The sequence below is a fragment of the Kogia breviceps genome, chromosome 16 (assembly GCF_026419965.1).
Source record: "Kogia breviceps isolate mKogBre1 chromosome 16, mKogBre1 haplotype 1, whole genome shotgun sequence".
Taxonomy (NCBI): domain Eukaryota; kingdom Metazoa; phylum Chordata; class Mammalia; order Artiodactyla; family Physeteridae; genus Kogia; species Kogia breviceps.
In genome coordinates, this window is record NC_081325.1 from 69,329,456 (window position 1) to 69,344,006 (window position 14,551).

General features: G+C 43.7%; 1 non-coding gene across 1 annotated transcript in view; it reads right to left on the reverse strand.

Annotated features, from left to right (window-relative positions):
- Positions 1 to 14,551, reverse strand: part of LOC131743361 (uncharacterized) — an 88,318-nt gene that overhangs the window by 68,827 nt on the left and 4,940 nt on the right. The window lies entirely within an intron of this gene.

The window sequence follows — 14,551 nt, forward strand, 5'->3', positions numbered from 1 at the left end:
TATCATGTATTTCTCATTAGAAACGTTACAGGTCAGGAGAGTGTGGAATAATATATTCAAAGTGCTGAAAGGAAAAAAAAAAAAAAAAAAAAACCTACCAATGAAGAATACCGTATCTAGCAAAGTTATCCTTCAGAATTGAAGAGAGGACTTCCCTAGTGGCACAGTGGTTAAGAATCTGCCTGCCAATGCAGGGGACATGGGTTCGAGCCCTGGTCTGGGAAGATCCCACATGCCACGGAGCAGCTAAGCTCGTATGCCACAACTACCGAGCCTGTGCTCTAGAGCCCGTGAACCACAACTACTGAAGCCCGCGCGCCTAGAGCCCGTGCTCCACAACAAGAGAAGCCACCGCAATGAGAAGCATGCGCACTGCAACGAAGAGTAGCCCCCGCTCACTGCAACTAGAGAAAGCCCACACGCAGCAGCAAAGACCCAACACAGCCTAAAATAAATAAATTCTTAAAAAAAAAATGAAAGAAAGAAATGAAGGGAAAATAAGGAATTATCCAAACAGCCAAAAGCTGAGAGAATTCATCACTACACCTGCCTTATTAGAAATGCTTTAGTTCTTCAAGCTGAAACGAACAGACTCTAATCAGTAGCATGAAAACACATGAAAATATACAATACACTGGTAAAAATACACAGCCCAATTTAGAACACTCTAATACTGTAATATGGTGTGTTAACCACTTAACTGTGGTACAAAGGTTAAATGGCAGACTACTAATAGACTGTTACATGTATAAGATGTTTTATGTGAGTCCCATGGTAACCACAAGCAAAAACCTACAGTAAATACACAAAATATAAAGTGAAAGGAATTGGAGCATACCACCACAGAAAGGCAGCAAGAAAGGAAGAAAGAAACAAGGGAACTATAAAACAGCCAGAAAACAATAAGATGGCATTAGTAAGTGCTTACCTACCAACTATTACCTAAAATGTAGATTGCATTTTCCAATCAAAAGACATGGAGTGCCTGGATGGGATTAAAAAAAAAGAGACCCAACCATTTGCCGCCTACAAGAGATTCACTTCAGTTTTAAGGACGCACATAAGCTCAAAGTGAAGGGATGGAAAAAGATATTATGCACCCAACATGGGAGCACTTAAATATGCTAAGCAAATAGGAACAGATTTGAATGGTGAAATAGACAAAACCACAATAATAGTAGGTGACTTCAATATCCCACTTTCATCAATGGATAGATCATGCAGACAGAAAATCAACATGGAAGCATTGGACTTGAACCATAGATTCGACCAAATGGACCTAACAAACATATATAGAACATTCCATCCAACAGTGGCAGAATATACGATCTTCTCAAGCACACATGCAACTTTCTTTAGGATAGATTATGTTAGGTCATAAAACAAGTCTTAGCAAATTTAAGAAGACTGAAATCATAGCAAGTATCTTTTCTGACCACAGTGGTATGAAACTAGAAAGCAACAAACAAGACGAAACCTGGAAAAATCTATAAATATGTGGAAATTAAGCAATACACTCTTGAAAAATCAGTTAGTCAAAGAAGAAATCCAAAGAAAAAAATTTAAAATTTTCAAGCAAATGAAAATGGAAACACAACATACCAAAATCTATGGGATACTGCAAAAGCAGTTTTAAGTTTACAGTGATAAATGCCTACAGTAAGAAAAAAGAAAGATCTCAAACAACTAACTCTACACCTCAAGGAATGAGGAAAAGAAAAACAAATTAAGCCCAAAGTTGGAAGAAAAAAGGAATAACAAAGATCAGAGCAAAAATAAATAAACTAGAGACCAGAAAAATAATAGAACAACAGAAGTTAAAACCTGTTTTTCTAAAAGATAAAACTGACAAACCTTTAGCTGGACTAAGAAAAAAAGAGAGAAGACTCTAGTAAATAAAATGAAAGAGAAGACATTATAACTGATTCCACAGAAATACACAGGATCACAAGAGTCCACTCTTCCCAAAGCTATGTGTAGATTCAACGGAATCCCTATCAAAATCCCAATGGCATTTTTCACAGAAATAGAAAAAAAAAAAAATCCTAAAAGCCTGTATGGAACCACGAAAGACCCCAAGTAGTCAAAGCAGTCCTGAGAAAGAAGAACAAAACTGGAGGCATCATACTGCCTGATTTCAAACTATACTACAAAGCTACAGTAATTAAAACAGTATGGTAGTGGCATAAAAATAAGCACAAAGCCGAATGGAACACAGTTGAGAGCCCAGAAATAAATCCCAGCATATATGGTCAAGTAATATTGACGGGGAGCCAAGAATATACAACTGGGAAAGGACAGTCTCTTCAATAAACGGTGTTAGGAAAACTGGATAATCACAAGCAGAAAAATAATACTGGACCCTTATCTTACACTACTCACAAAAATCAACTTGAAATGGATTAAAGACTTAACCGTAAGACCTAAAACTCCTACAAGAAAACACAGGGAAAAAACTCCTTGACACTGGTCTTGGCAACAATTTTTTAGATATGACACCAAACGCACAAGCAACAAAAGCAAAAATCAGTTAAGTGGAACTACATCAAACTAAAAAGCTTCTGTACAGCAAAAGAAACAGTCAACAGAATGAAAAGGCAACCTATGGAAGGGGAGAAATTATTTGCAAACTATATATCTGATAAGGGGTTAATATCCAAAATATATAAAGAATTTATACAACTCAACAACAACAAAAATCCAATTTTTAAATGGGCAGAGGAACTGAATAGACATTTTTCCAAAGGCATACAGATGGCCAACAGGTACATGAAAAGGTGCTCAACATCACTAATCATCAGGGAAATGCAAATCAAAACCATAATGAGATATCACCTCACACCTGTTAGAATGGCTATCATCAAGAAGAGATAACAAGTGAGGATGTGGAGAGAAGGGAACCCTTGTACACTGTTGGTAGGAATGTACATTTGTTCAACCACTATGGAAAACAATATGGAGCCTCCTCAAAAAGTCAAAAATAGAACTACCATATGATCCAGTAATTCCACTTCTGGGTAAATATGCAAAGGAAGTGAAGACAGGATAGCGAAGAAATACCTGCACTCCCATGTTCATTGCAGCATTTTTCACAACAGCCAAGATATGGAAACAACCTAAGTGTCTGTCAACAGGTGAACAGATAAAGAAGGTTGTTGTTGGTGTGTGTGTGTGTGTGTGTGTGTGTGTGTGTGTAATATTATTCAGCCATGAGAAAGAAGGAAATCCTGCCACTTGCAACAACATGCATGGACCTTAAGGACCTTCTGCTAAGTGAAATAAGTCAGACAGAGAAAAGACAAATACTGTATGATCTCAGTTATATATGGAATTTTAAAAAGCCAACCTTGTAGAAACAGTGTGTAGAATGGTGGTTACCAGGGGCTGGGGGGTTGGGGGAAATGGGGAGATGTTGGTCAAAGGATATAAATATCCAGTTAGAAGACAAATAAGTTCTGGAGATGTAACACACAGCATTGTGAATACAGTTACCAATACTGTATTATACACTTGAAAGTTGTTGAGAGAGTAGATCTTAAATGTTGTCACCACAGAAAAGAAATGTAATTAAGTGACACGATAAACGTGTCAGCTGACACCCAGATAGTAGCCATACTGCAATATGTGTAAGTGTATCAGATCAACACATTGTACCTTAAACTTATAAAACGTTATATGTCAATTATATCTCAACAAAGCCGGAAGAAAATCAATGAAATATTCTTTTGGGGGTGATGAAAATGTAAAATTAGATAGTGCTGGCAGTTGCACAATCTTGTGAACATACTAAAAACCAATGAATTGTACACACTGATATGGTGAATTTTATGGTATGTGATTTATATCTCAATAAAAATAACTGGTAAAAATAGATCAATGAACAGAATAGAGTCCAGAGGTAGACCCACACTTGTATGGCCAATTGTTTCTGATAAAAGTGCCAAGGTAATTCAAGGTGAATGGACAGTCTTTGAAACAAATGGTGCTGAAAAATAGGATACCCATATACAAAAGAAAAAAAAGAACTACAACTCTTATCTCACACCACATAAATATACTTAAATAAACTCAAAATGTATCCAATTGCAAGAGCTAAAATTCTAGAAGAAAAACCTTTTATTAGGAAACAAAAAGTAAATAAAAAGAAAACATGGATAAGTTGGACTTCATCAAAATCAGAAACGTTTGCTCTCAAAAGGTACCCATGATTACATGAAAAGGCAAACACAGACTGGGAGAAACTATCTGCAAAACAAATACTACGTATCTGATAAATGACTTGTATCCAGAATATACAAAGAACTCCTAAAACTCAGGAAGAAGCAAAACAACCCAATTAAAAATGGGCAAAAGATTTAAACAGACACGATACCAATGATACATGAATCTCAAGTAAGCACCCGAAAAGATGCTCAACATCATCATTAGGGAAATGAAAATAAAACCCACAAAATATACCATCATGCACCTACTAGAATGGTCAAAATTGAAAATATTGCAAATATCAAGTATTGGTGGCAAGGATGTAGGGTAACTGAAACTCTTATAACATGGCTTCTGGGAATGCAAAATGGTGCAGCCACTTTAGAAAACAATCTTAAAAGTTAAATATATGTTTACCATATAAACTAGCAATCTCACTCCTGGGAATACACCTGCCATAAATGATTTCATGTATTCACATAAAGACCTCTACCAGAATGTTTATAGCAGTTCTATTCATAATAGGCAATAGTTAGAAACAACCCAAATGTCCCTAAACTTGAGAATCCATAGACAAATTGAGGGATGTAGATATAATAATATGCATAAATCTCAAACGCATATGCTGAGTGAAAGAAGCCAGACACATAAGACCACATGCCATATGATTGCAATGATGTTCTGGAAAAAGCAAATAACAGCGACAGAAAACAGAGCTGCGGCTGCTGGCGGCTGGGCACAGGGGAGAGAAAACTGACGCAAAGGGGCATGAGGTACTTTCTGGGTAGATGGAAATGTTCCGTATCTGATTATGGTGGTGATTCCAAGAGTGCATACATTTATAAACATTCATTGAAATTTTTAAAAATTCATTAAACTTGAAATATTAAATGGGTATATTTTATCACATGCAAATCAATAAAGCCTATCTATTTTTTTTAAAGGCCTATCAAACATCAGCATTTGAACAAAGTCCTTTTATCCACCATGATTTTACTTGCTTCTTGTAAAACGTTCGTACTCCATAAGCTTTAGGCCTTTTCTTTGCGAAAGTGACCCACCCATTCCTCTCTGCTCCAATTTGAATGAAGATGGCTGAGCAGCCTTTTCTCTTTTAGCTTCTACCCAGGGGAGCTTCGCTGAAGTCCATTTCCAGAGACAATGTGAATCACCCTGGAGTCAAGTTCCAGCTTGTGTGGCACCGCACTTCCCAGCTGGGTGGAAACCCCTTCCTCAGCCAGGCCCTCAGGAAGAAAACGTCCCCAGGACATCACGCAAGAAGCTGCAAGGCCTGCTGACCATGCCTGTCTCTACTGTTCTCCCCAAATGACCCTCCCAGTTAAAGACTCACAACCACTTCACCTGCCAGCATCACTTGACCCCATCAGATCCCTTTGGCTCGCCTGCGTTTTTGGTTCTGTTTGTTATAGACATTTCCATTCCACATAATAGATCTTTGTTTTGCTAGACTCCTGTCCAAGTTTTCTGTTTATGTTTAAGTGTGGTCCTGGGACAGAGTGTCCTAAAGTACAACCAAGTTATTTTCTAAAGAACCAGGAAATGTGATCCAGCAAGACTGATGTGTATGTAGGTGGAGAACTCTTTGCTGTCCAGAATAGCTCCACGGCCCAGGCTGCACCCCTCCCCCATATCCTCCAGGGCTCCGCACCATGGGGGTCACTTCATCCCAAGCACATGCCCCCAGACCCCATCGGTCACGCACGGCCTCCCCTACCCAGTCCCAAGAAACAGTCCTCTCTTTCCTCCCTGACTTTCGACTCCACACTCATTGGTGAGCCCTTGGCTATACTCACCTACGTCTCATTAAATGTTAATATTCCTGGGACACTTTAATCTCTCAGTTTCAGGATTTCAAGTTATATTTCTCTTATTAACCCGCCACTGCTTATCTAAATCTCCTTGAACTCACCATTAATTATCTAAACTTCCTTGAACTCTGTTTTACTGGTTTTCATCTTCTCATACACGCAAAAGTTCCCTATTAGTTACAAACTGCCCCGGTGAGCTGCTTATTCCCGATTTGTTATTAAGAGGTAAGACCCACCTCTTGCCTCATTGCTCCCATTTCTGACCCAGTTTGGAGCCTGCCTTGCCACTGAGGGCTCTTCGGGGACACGAGGCCTCTCTCTCCTGGTGATACGAGCACCCGAACGATGTGATTTTGAAACGTGCACAGTGCGGGCCAAACATTCTCCACGTGGTCCTCTTTTGCTATTGTCAAAAGAAAGGCAAATCTGTGTGTCAACATCCCCTTACTTAGAAGAACTCGGCCACGGTGCTGCCCGGGGATGCTCTTCACAACTCCGCCTGGGGTCCCAGGTGGCAGAAGCGGTGCCGGGGGAGGGCGGGACTGGCTTCGGGATCAGACAGGCCTGGGCAGCGACGCTGGCAGACGACAGAGCCTCTGGGCCTCTGTCATCTCCGTCTCCGCCCAGTCGCTCAGCCGTACGTCACAGAGAGGGGTGGCACCCCGAGACAGCACAGGGAAGCACCCAGCACGGAGCCTTCCGCGTGCAGGTACCCAGCAAATGGAGTTGGTCTTCGTCTGCTCGGGCTGCCATAACAAAATTACCGTGAACGGAATGACTTATAAGCCACAAACATTTATTTCTCACAGTTGTGGAGGCTGAGAGGTCTGAGGTTAAGGCACCAGCAGGTTCAGTGTTTAGTGAGGGCCCACCTGCTGGTTCACAGAGGGCACCTTCTCACTGCGTCCTCACCCGGCAGAAGGGGCCAGGGAGCTCTCTGGGTCCCTTCATAAGGGCGCTAATCCCATACATAAGGGCTCCAACCTCATGACATAATCACTTCCCTAAAGCCCAAGATCCAAGTAACCATCACACCGGAGGTTAGGATTTCAACATATGAACCCTGGGGGGACACAAACATTCAGGCCACGGGTAGTAGAGTTATTCTGAATGACATAAACAACAAATACAAAATTAATAGTTCTGCTCAAAAGATCACCCTCCCGAGTCTCCCTGCCCCGAGAAGACAGCGGAAACGGAGCCTTGCTGCCTGGGGCGTCTTCCAGGCGGTATGTGGCCGTGGAGTTCGACCACAAGGTCAAATTAGCGGGAGTACGCAGAAGCGCTGCCACGTGGAGAGGAGCTGAGGTCTCCCAAGACAGACGGACAGGAGCCAAGGCCTGCTGGCTGTCACGTGAGCGAGCTCAGATGCCCCCAAGTCAGCCCCCAGAGACCCCAGCCCCACCAGCAGGGCCAGAGCCACCCAGTGAGGCAGCTCTCAGAGTCTCAGCCCCAGCCGTGGGAGGGTGTCTGTTGTTTGCAGCCACCGATGCGGGCATAATCTGTTCCGCAGCTACAGGTAACACATCCAAAGGGTCAAGACCAAGGCTCTTCGTGCTGGCTCGCCATCCAGACCCGTCCCTCCCCGCCTCACCCAGGCCGGGCCTCACACTGCCCTGGGGGTGCGACCTGCGCCCACCTCTGCTCACAAGGCCGCCACTGCCTCAGGCCTCAATGTGCAAAATCCCACTCAGCCTGCAAGGTTGCCAGGTCACCTCAAACACCCTCCCTTGGGGGCAGAACTGACCCCAGCACAGGCAGCGCCTTTGCCTTTGTCGCAGGGCCACCCAGGTCTGTCTCCCCATCTGCTAGGAGGCCCAGACACTCAGCCTTCGGCCCTCGGACAAGGGACGGGGCGGGCGTCCAGGAGACGTTTGCCCAGAGAGCGGCCAACCTGATGCCCCTCCCGCCACGTGTCCATGTCTGTTTCCCACCAGGACCCCCTCATACAGCCACGCCACAGCCCTCAACAGCAGGACATCAGCACAGGCACTTGACCACCTTCTCTCAGACCCCTGTCAGGTTCTGTCACTTGTCCAATGATGTTCTTTAGAGCGAAGGACCCCGTGCAGAACCCAACTGCATTCCTCGTCTTGTCCTTCGGTCTCCTCCAACCGGAAACGATCCCTCAGTCTTTCTTTGACTTTGATCTTCACGTTCTTTTAATGATTTCAGGCCAACTGTTTCTGTTCCTCAACTTGTTTTTTTCTGGCTTTGCCTCATGGTTAGATTCAGGTCACCCCTCTTCAGCAGGAATCTTCTGGAAATGATGCTGTGTTCTTCTCACTGCCTACTGGATGGCACATGCCTCCAATCTGTCCCATCACCGATGGTGTTCACTCCGGTCACCCAGTGGAAGTGGTGACTGCCAGGCCACTCCCAGCTTCGCGGTGAAGTTATTCTCCCCCAAGCCCCGCTTGACACAAGTTGACGAACATTTCCTAAGGAGATGCTTTGAAACTATGTAAAAATCTCATTTACTGTCAAACTTGCCAGTTGTTCACTTATCCATCTGTATCTGTATTCCCCTATGTGAGGAAATGTTGCGCTGGGCCTCTCCAAGAGCTTGCTGAGTCCCCAAGAAAACCACCACCTACAAGGACAGTCGAGGACCCCCTCCCTGCGTGAAAACACGATGCAGGCAGCAGATCAAAGCTCCGGCCCCAAACACCACGGCATTCAAGAGAGGTGGCAGCTCAGAGCAGCGGGAACGGTCCCGGCCGCCAAGCCAAAGGGAGAAAGCGAAAAACCACCTCAGGAACGGGCGGACTGGACAGGAGAACCACCCTTTTGCAAGTTCTAGGCAGACTGCGAAATCAGCCAGGAGGCCAGGCTTGTTGTGTTTCAGATTCAGATTCATCTGAATCTCTGCAAGGAAAACCCAAAGGGCTGTTTATTTAACAGGAAGACACTACAGAAGTTTCTCTACTTATAAATTAGGACAGCACTGTAGTTTCTCGATACTGTTCCCACATCCTTCGGATCACAGGTGTAGGTGTTACTCCGGGCAGCGGGCGAGCGGGGTGCAGGCTGAAGGACACATGCTTTCGAACTGGACATGTTTCACTTCCAAGTCAGGTGAAACCCTGCTGCCTTTAGTGGTGTAACCTTGTTCAAGGTGCTTCATCCCTCCGGACCTCAGTTAACGTCACCTAAAAAATGGGGATAGGGACCTCCCTGGTGGCGCAGTGGATAAGACTCCGCGCTCCCAATGCAGGGGGCCCGTGTTCAATCCCCGGTCAGGGAACTAGATCCCACATTCATGCTGCAACTGAGAGCTTGCATGCCGCAATTAAGGAGCCCACAAGCCGCAACTAAGGAGCTGGCCTGCTGCAATTAAGGAGACCTGGAGCCACAACTAAGGAGCCCACCTGCTGGAACTAAGACCCGGTACAACTAAATAAATAAATTTTTTTTAAAAAGGGGATAATAATGCCCACCTCAAGGACTGATGTATGAGGATTATATTATATAATGTATATCAAAATTCTGGCACGTGGTGATTTTAGTAAGTATTGGTCCCCTTCTGAGAGAGGGTAAATTACAGAATTATTATAAGGACTAAACAACAGAATGTATCACAGATATATAAGTGCCTGGCACAGAGCTTGTGTCCAACAGACGTTAGTTCCTTTTTAACTTATACATACAAAAAGCCATATCCTAGTTATCTAGCGCGGTTGAATGGTGTTCTTTATAATGAAGTTTGACCTTTTATACACAGAAAAGAAATTGTATAAATAAACCCTCTCTGCATTAGTAATATAATATATAATTATAAAAATAATTATAATAATATTATAATAGCTAAGAAGTGGAAGCCACCCAAGTGTCCATCAACAGATGAACAAATAAACAAAATGTGGTCTCTACATACGACATTCAGCTTTAAAAAGGAAAGGACTCCTGGCACATGCTACAACACGGATGAACCTTGAGGACATTATACTGAGTGAAATAAGCGAGTCACAAAACGACAAATACTGTGTGATTCCACCTACACCAGGCACCCAGAGTCATCAAATACATAGAGACAAAGACGAATGATGGTTGCCGAGGGCTGCAGAGAGAAAGGAGTGTGGAGCTGTCATTTAGTGGGTACAGAGTTGCAGTTTTGCAGGACGAAATAGTTCTGGAGATCCGCTGTACAACAATGTGACTATACTTAACACTACTGAACTGTACACTGAAAATGATGGTAAATTTTATGGTTTTTTTAACCACTATTAAATATAAGAAAATTAATTATTAAATGATGCACCTTGTAGGCGCTCACAATAACACAGGGCCATCCTGCTGATTCATTATGGACTGTGCTGCAGTGAGATCCATGCAGCCTTCAGTCCAGAGCCAAATCCGTATTCAGGAGTCGCTCTGGAGTCCGCTTTCTTGAATGAATATCTCGGATTTTTAAAAATTCAGCTGGTAAAGGAAAAAGTAGAATTTGATATCTTTCACTAAACATTATTTGGAGAATTTTAAGATGTTAAAATAGGAAGAAACTTCAGAAATTACTTTTTAAAGTAGAATAAAGTGAAATCTAGACTTAGCCGAACTAAATTATTTGCCTAAGACCATAACTACAGGTAGAAATTATGAGAAGAGCTGGAAAGAGAAATCGTCTCCTGGCTCTCCCTCTACCATCCGCTTCTATCCATACAGTACGACTTTAGCTCGCCGGAATTCCTTGCCTCTGAACTGCACTATTTAACACGCTGCCACCAGGGGGCAGCAGGTGTATTAGCCTGGTGTTCCAAACCCTGGACTTAAAGCCCCAATACATTTCCATTATGCCTTCCTCCAACCCTCCTCCAAAAAAAAATACCTAAGACTTAATGAATGTCAACAAGCATCAAATTTAAAGAACATCCATAACAACTCTTAAAACAAAGACTTGGGTCCAATGGAGGAAACATCCTAATACTAATCCTTCAGTATTTTTGACTTACTCCAATCCTAATTGATGTAAGGGTCAATTCATATTAGGTTTTTTTTTTGGGGGGGGGCGTTGGCTACGTTGGGTCTTCGTTGCTGTGCACGGGCTTTCTCTAGTTGTGGGGAGCAGGGGCTACTCTTCATTGCAGTGCGTGGGCTTCTCATTGCCGTGGCTTCTCTTGTTGCAGAGCACGGGCTCTAGGCGCACGGGGTTCAATAGTTCCGGTGCACGGGGTCCGTAGTTGTGGCGCACGGGCTTAGGTGCTCCGCAACGTGTGGGATCTTCCCGGACCAGGGATCAAACTCGCATCCCCTGCATTGGCAGGCGGATTCTTAACCACTGTGCCACCAGGGAAGTCCCCATATGCTAGTTTTTAACCAAAAATGACTTAACCACAGAAACCCATGCCTTTTGTTTACATTTTGAACCGAATTTTCCTAGTATTTGGCCTCCAAGGCTTTAGACCACAGCAACCTCAAGCCCATCTGGCCACCTGTCCTCAATCTCCCTTCCTCTGTCAGGCTCGGCTTTTCTTTCTGATGCCCTATGTCACAAGGGAAGGTCTGTCAATAGGTCTAACCCTCCAGCAACTTTTCAGAAGCAAAAGCAGAGAGGTTCTAGTCACAAAGCAAAACCTATATGGACACCATTCTTCCAATTAGATGACAGTAATGTCCACTCTTTTTAAACGGTAATACTACCCACTGGAAGCTCAAACCACAGCAGCTAATGGGCGAGACTTGAATTTAAAGACAGGCCCTCCCTCAGCAATGGCCTTGTCCACGCTGAGACTTCACAGTTTCACCTAATGCTAGCGGTGAGGAGACGAAAGCAGGGACATACTGGCAATTAGTCCAGGAGTCACAACTCCACACTTCCAAGCAACAGGGACCAGTGACCATGGTCCCTAAATCATCCAAGGGGAGATGTATGAGCTTTATTTCACAAATTTCAAATGGTTTTCTTCCTTGAGCTCGACATGCTTTAGTAAGGAAAAAGGGATTGAAATGCAAAAATTTTCTACTGCCTCAGACATATGGAAGCAGTCCATTTTTAAACTACAATACTGTTCACCACAGCTAAAAGGCATTCAAAGAAATTACTCTCTGCTTATGTCCATGTGCTCTCGTGTCATTAACTATCCACCCATCAATGTAATCCAGCGTAAAACTGACGGGAAGAGCAATCAATGCACTAACGGTAAAACAGGAAGGAGACACGCACAAGATACGTATGTACGTGGTGATACAATGGATCACCGCAAAATGGATCATGTACCCAGACACGATTCTGTAATCCTCTGCCAACTATGATGTGTCAGCTGGTAAGATTCAAGAAAGACCTTATCTATATAAAATAATCTGGTTTTAATTTACTTATTTTCCAATATAGAATATTTAACATATTTAAATGTAGAACATCACCAGAAAACAAGAAATATTTATAAGATATATAAAATAAATTTAATTCAGTAACTTATTCAATTTATTTAAAATATTTGAGCGTTAATTACCCCTTCCTGACATTGTCGTCTGCACTTAGGATACAGCAGATAAATTAATGAAAAATTATTAATATTTCTACATCTCATGATGGTCTTAATAATTTATGAGCATTAAATGAGTTTTGAAAAGCATTCTTTAAGCCCTTATTTTTGAGAAGAATCACAACTGCTTTGAATTACTCTTTCTCCCTTGATTTGGTTTTTCTGTAAAGTTAGATGCAGATTATAAAAGCCTCATAAAAGCTGTGAGGGCTTCCCTGGTGGCGCAGTGGTTGGGAGCCCGCCTGTTGATGCAGAAGACGCGGGTTCGTGCCCCGGTCCGAGAATATCCCACATGCCGCGGAGCGGCTGGGCCCGTGAGCCGTGGCCGCTGAGCCTGTGTGTCCGGAGCCTGTGCTCCGCAACGGGAGAGGCCACAGCGGTGAGGCCCGCGTACCGCAAATAAATAAATAAAGTAAAATGACCTTTTTTGTTGTATAATTCTATGAGTTTTGGGTTTTTTTTTTTTTTGCGGTACGCGGGCCTCTCACTGCCGCGGCCTCTCCCGTCTCGGAGCACAGGCTCCGGACACACAGGCTCAGCGGCCACGGCTCACGGGCCCAGCCGCTCCGCGGCATGTGGGATCTTCTCGGACCGGGGCACGAACCCGCGTCCTCTGCATCAACAGGCGGACTCTCAACCACTGCGCCACCACGGAAGCCTCTATGAGTTTTACAGTTGATTGACTCCTGTAACCATATAGAGCAGTTCCAACAGCAGAGCTACCCAGCCGCCTTCCTGGCTGGGTGCTGGTGACTGTGGGCGGGGGGCGGGGCGGGGTGTCCGAGGGACGCAGCAGTGCTCCCTCTCAAGTGGGAGATGCAGAGTCGAGAAAACACATTCTCCTCTAGAGCCTCCAGGAGGGGACACAGCCCCTGATTTCAGCCCAATGACACCCAGCTGGGCTCCTGGCCTGAAGAACAGGGCAATCAATCTGGGTGGTTTCAAGCCATGGAGTTGGTGGCACTTGCTCTGGCAGCACCAGGAAACTAAGACCAAGTCAAACCTGCTTCCTCCGGTCGCCAAGCCCTCGCCTGGGCCCTTTCTCTGCTGTCACCTTGCCCTCCTCATTTCGCCACAAAGGAGGGCACTTGTGATTAAAAGACATGTTTTCCATGTCTCACATCTCCACTTGAAAGTCTGCTCCTCTGAAAAGTTCCCCCAACCCTACTCAAGCAGCCCAGGCGAGGTCATGACCCCACTCCATAAATCTCTCAGCACCTGCTCCTCCCCCGTGGTCCTGGCTTGACTGAAGTTACTGTATTCTCTTCCTCAGAGCTCACACTTGAGCATTTACAAAATGCTAAGGACGACGCAAAGGAAGTTTCGTGCGTTTTCCCATTCAAGCCTCCCCAAAACCCTATCAGGTAGACACGATTACTATCCCGCGTGTTTTAAATTACAAAGTTCAAAATCACCCAGCCAGTATGTGGCAGAGCCAGGTTTTGAAGCCAGGCAGTCTGACACAGGAGTTGGTGTCCGCAGCCACAACATTTAACATCTGCCTCTTATGTGAGAAACGTAAGTTCCGAGATCTGTGCCCTTATTAACAAAATACTCCCAGTACTCAGCACACAGTAGATAATAGTTGCTGAATATGAATGGATGGGACAAAATGGCTTTTCCGCCTACTATTCTTTTTTTTCAGAAAACTTTTTTACTTTGGAAGTCAAATATATACAGAAATAATGATTCCCCCAAATAACCATCTCCCAACTTCAAGACCTATCAATGTAGGGCCCATTTTAAAGCCAAAATATTATACTCTTTGGTAGAAAGAGCCCCCTTCAGTATTTTTCTTTTTCAGAGTCACATGTTCCTAGTTTTCATCATTTATCTGTGTTAACACAGACTTTTAAAAAAAGATCTTGAAATGGGCAGGTCTTTCTAAGCAAAACACAAAACAAGAAATCTGTAAAGGGGAGATTGACATTTTTTTCCCTATGTTAAAATTAAATGTTTCTGCAGAGTAAGTACTGTAAACAAAGTAAAAAAAAAAAAAAAAAAATGGGGAAGTAGTTGTAACATATATGACAAAAG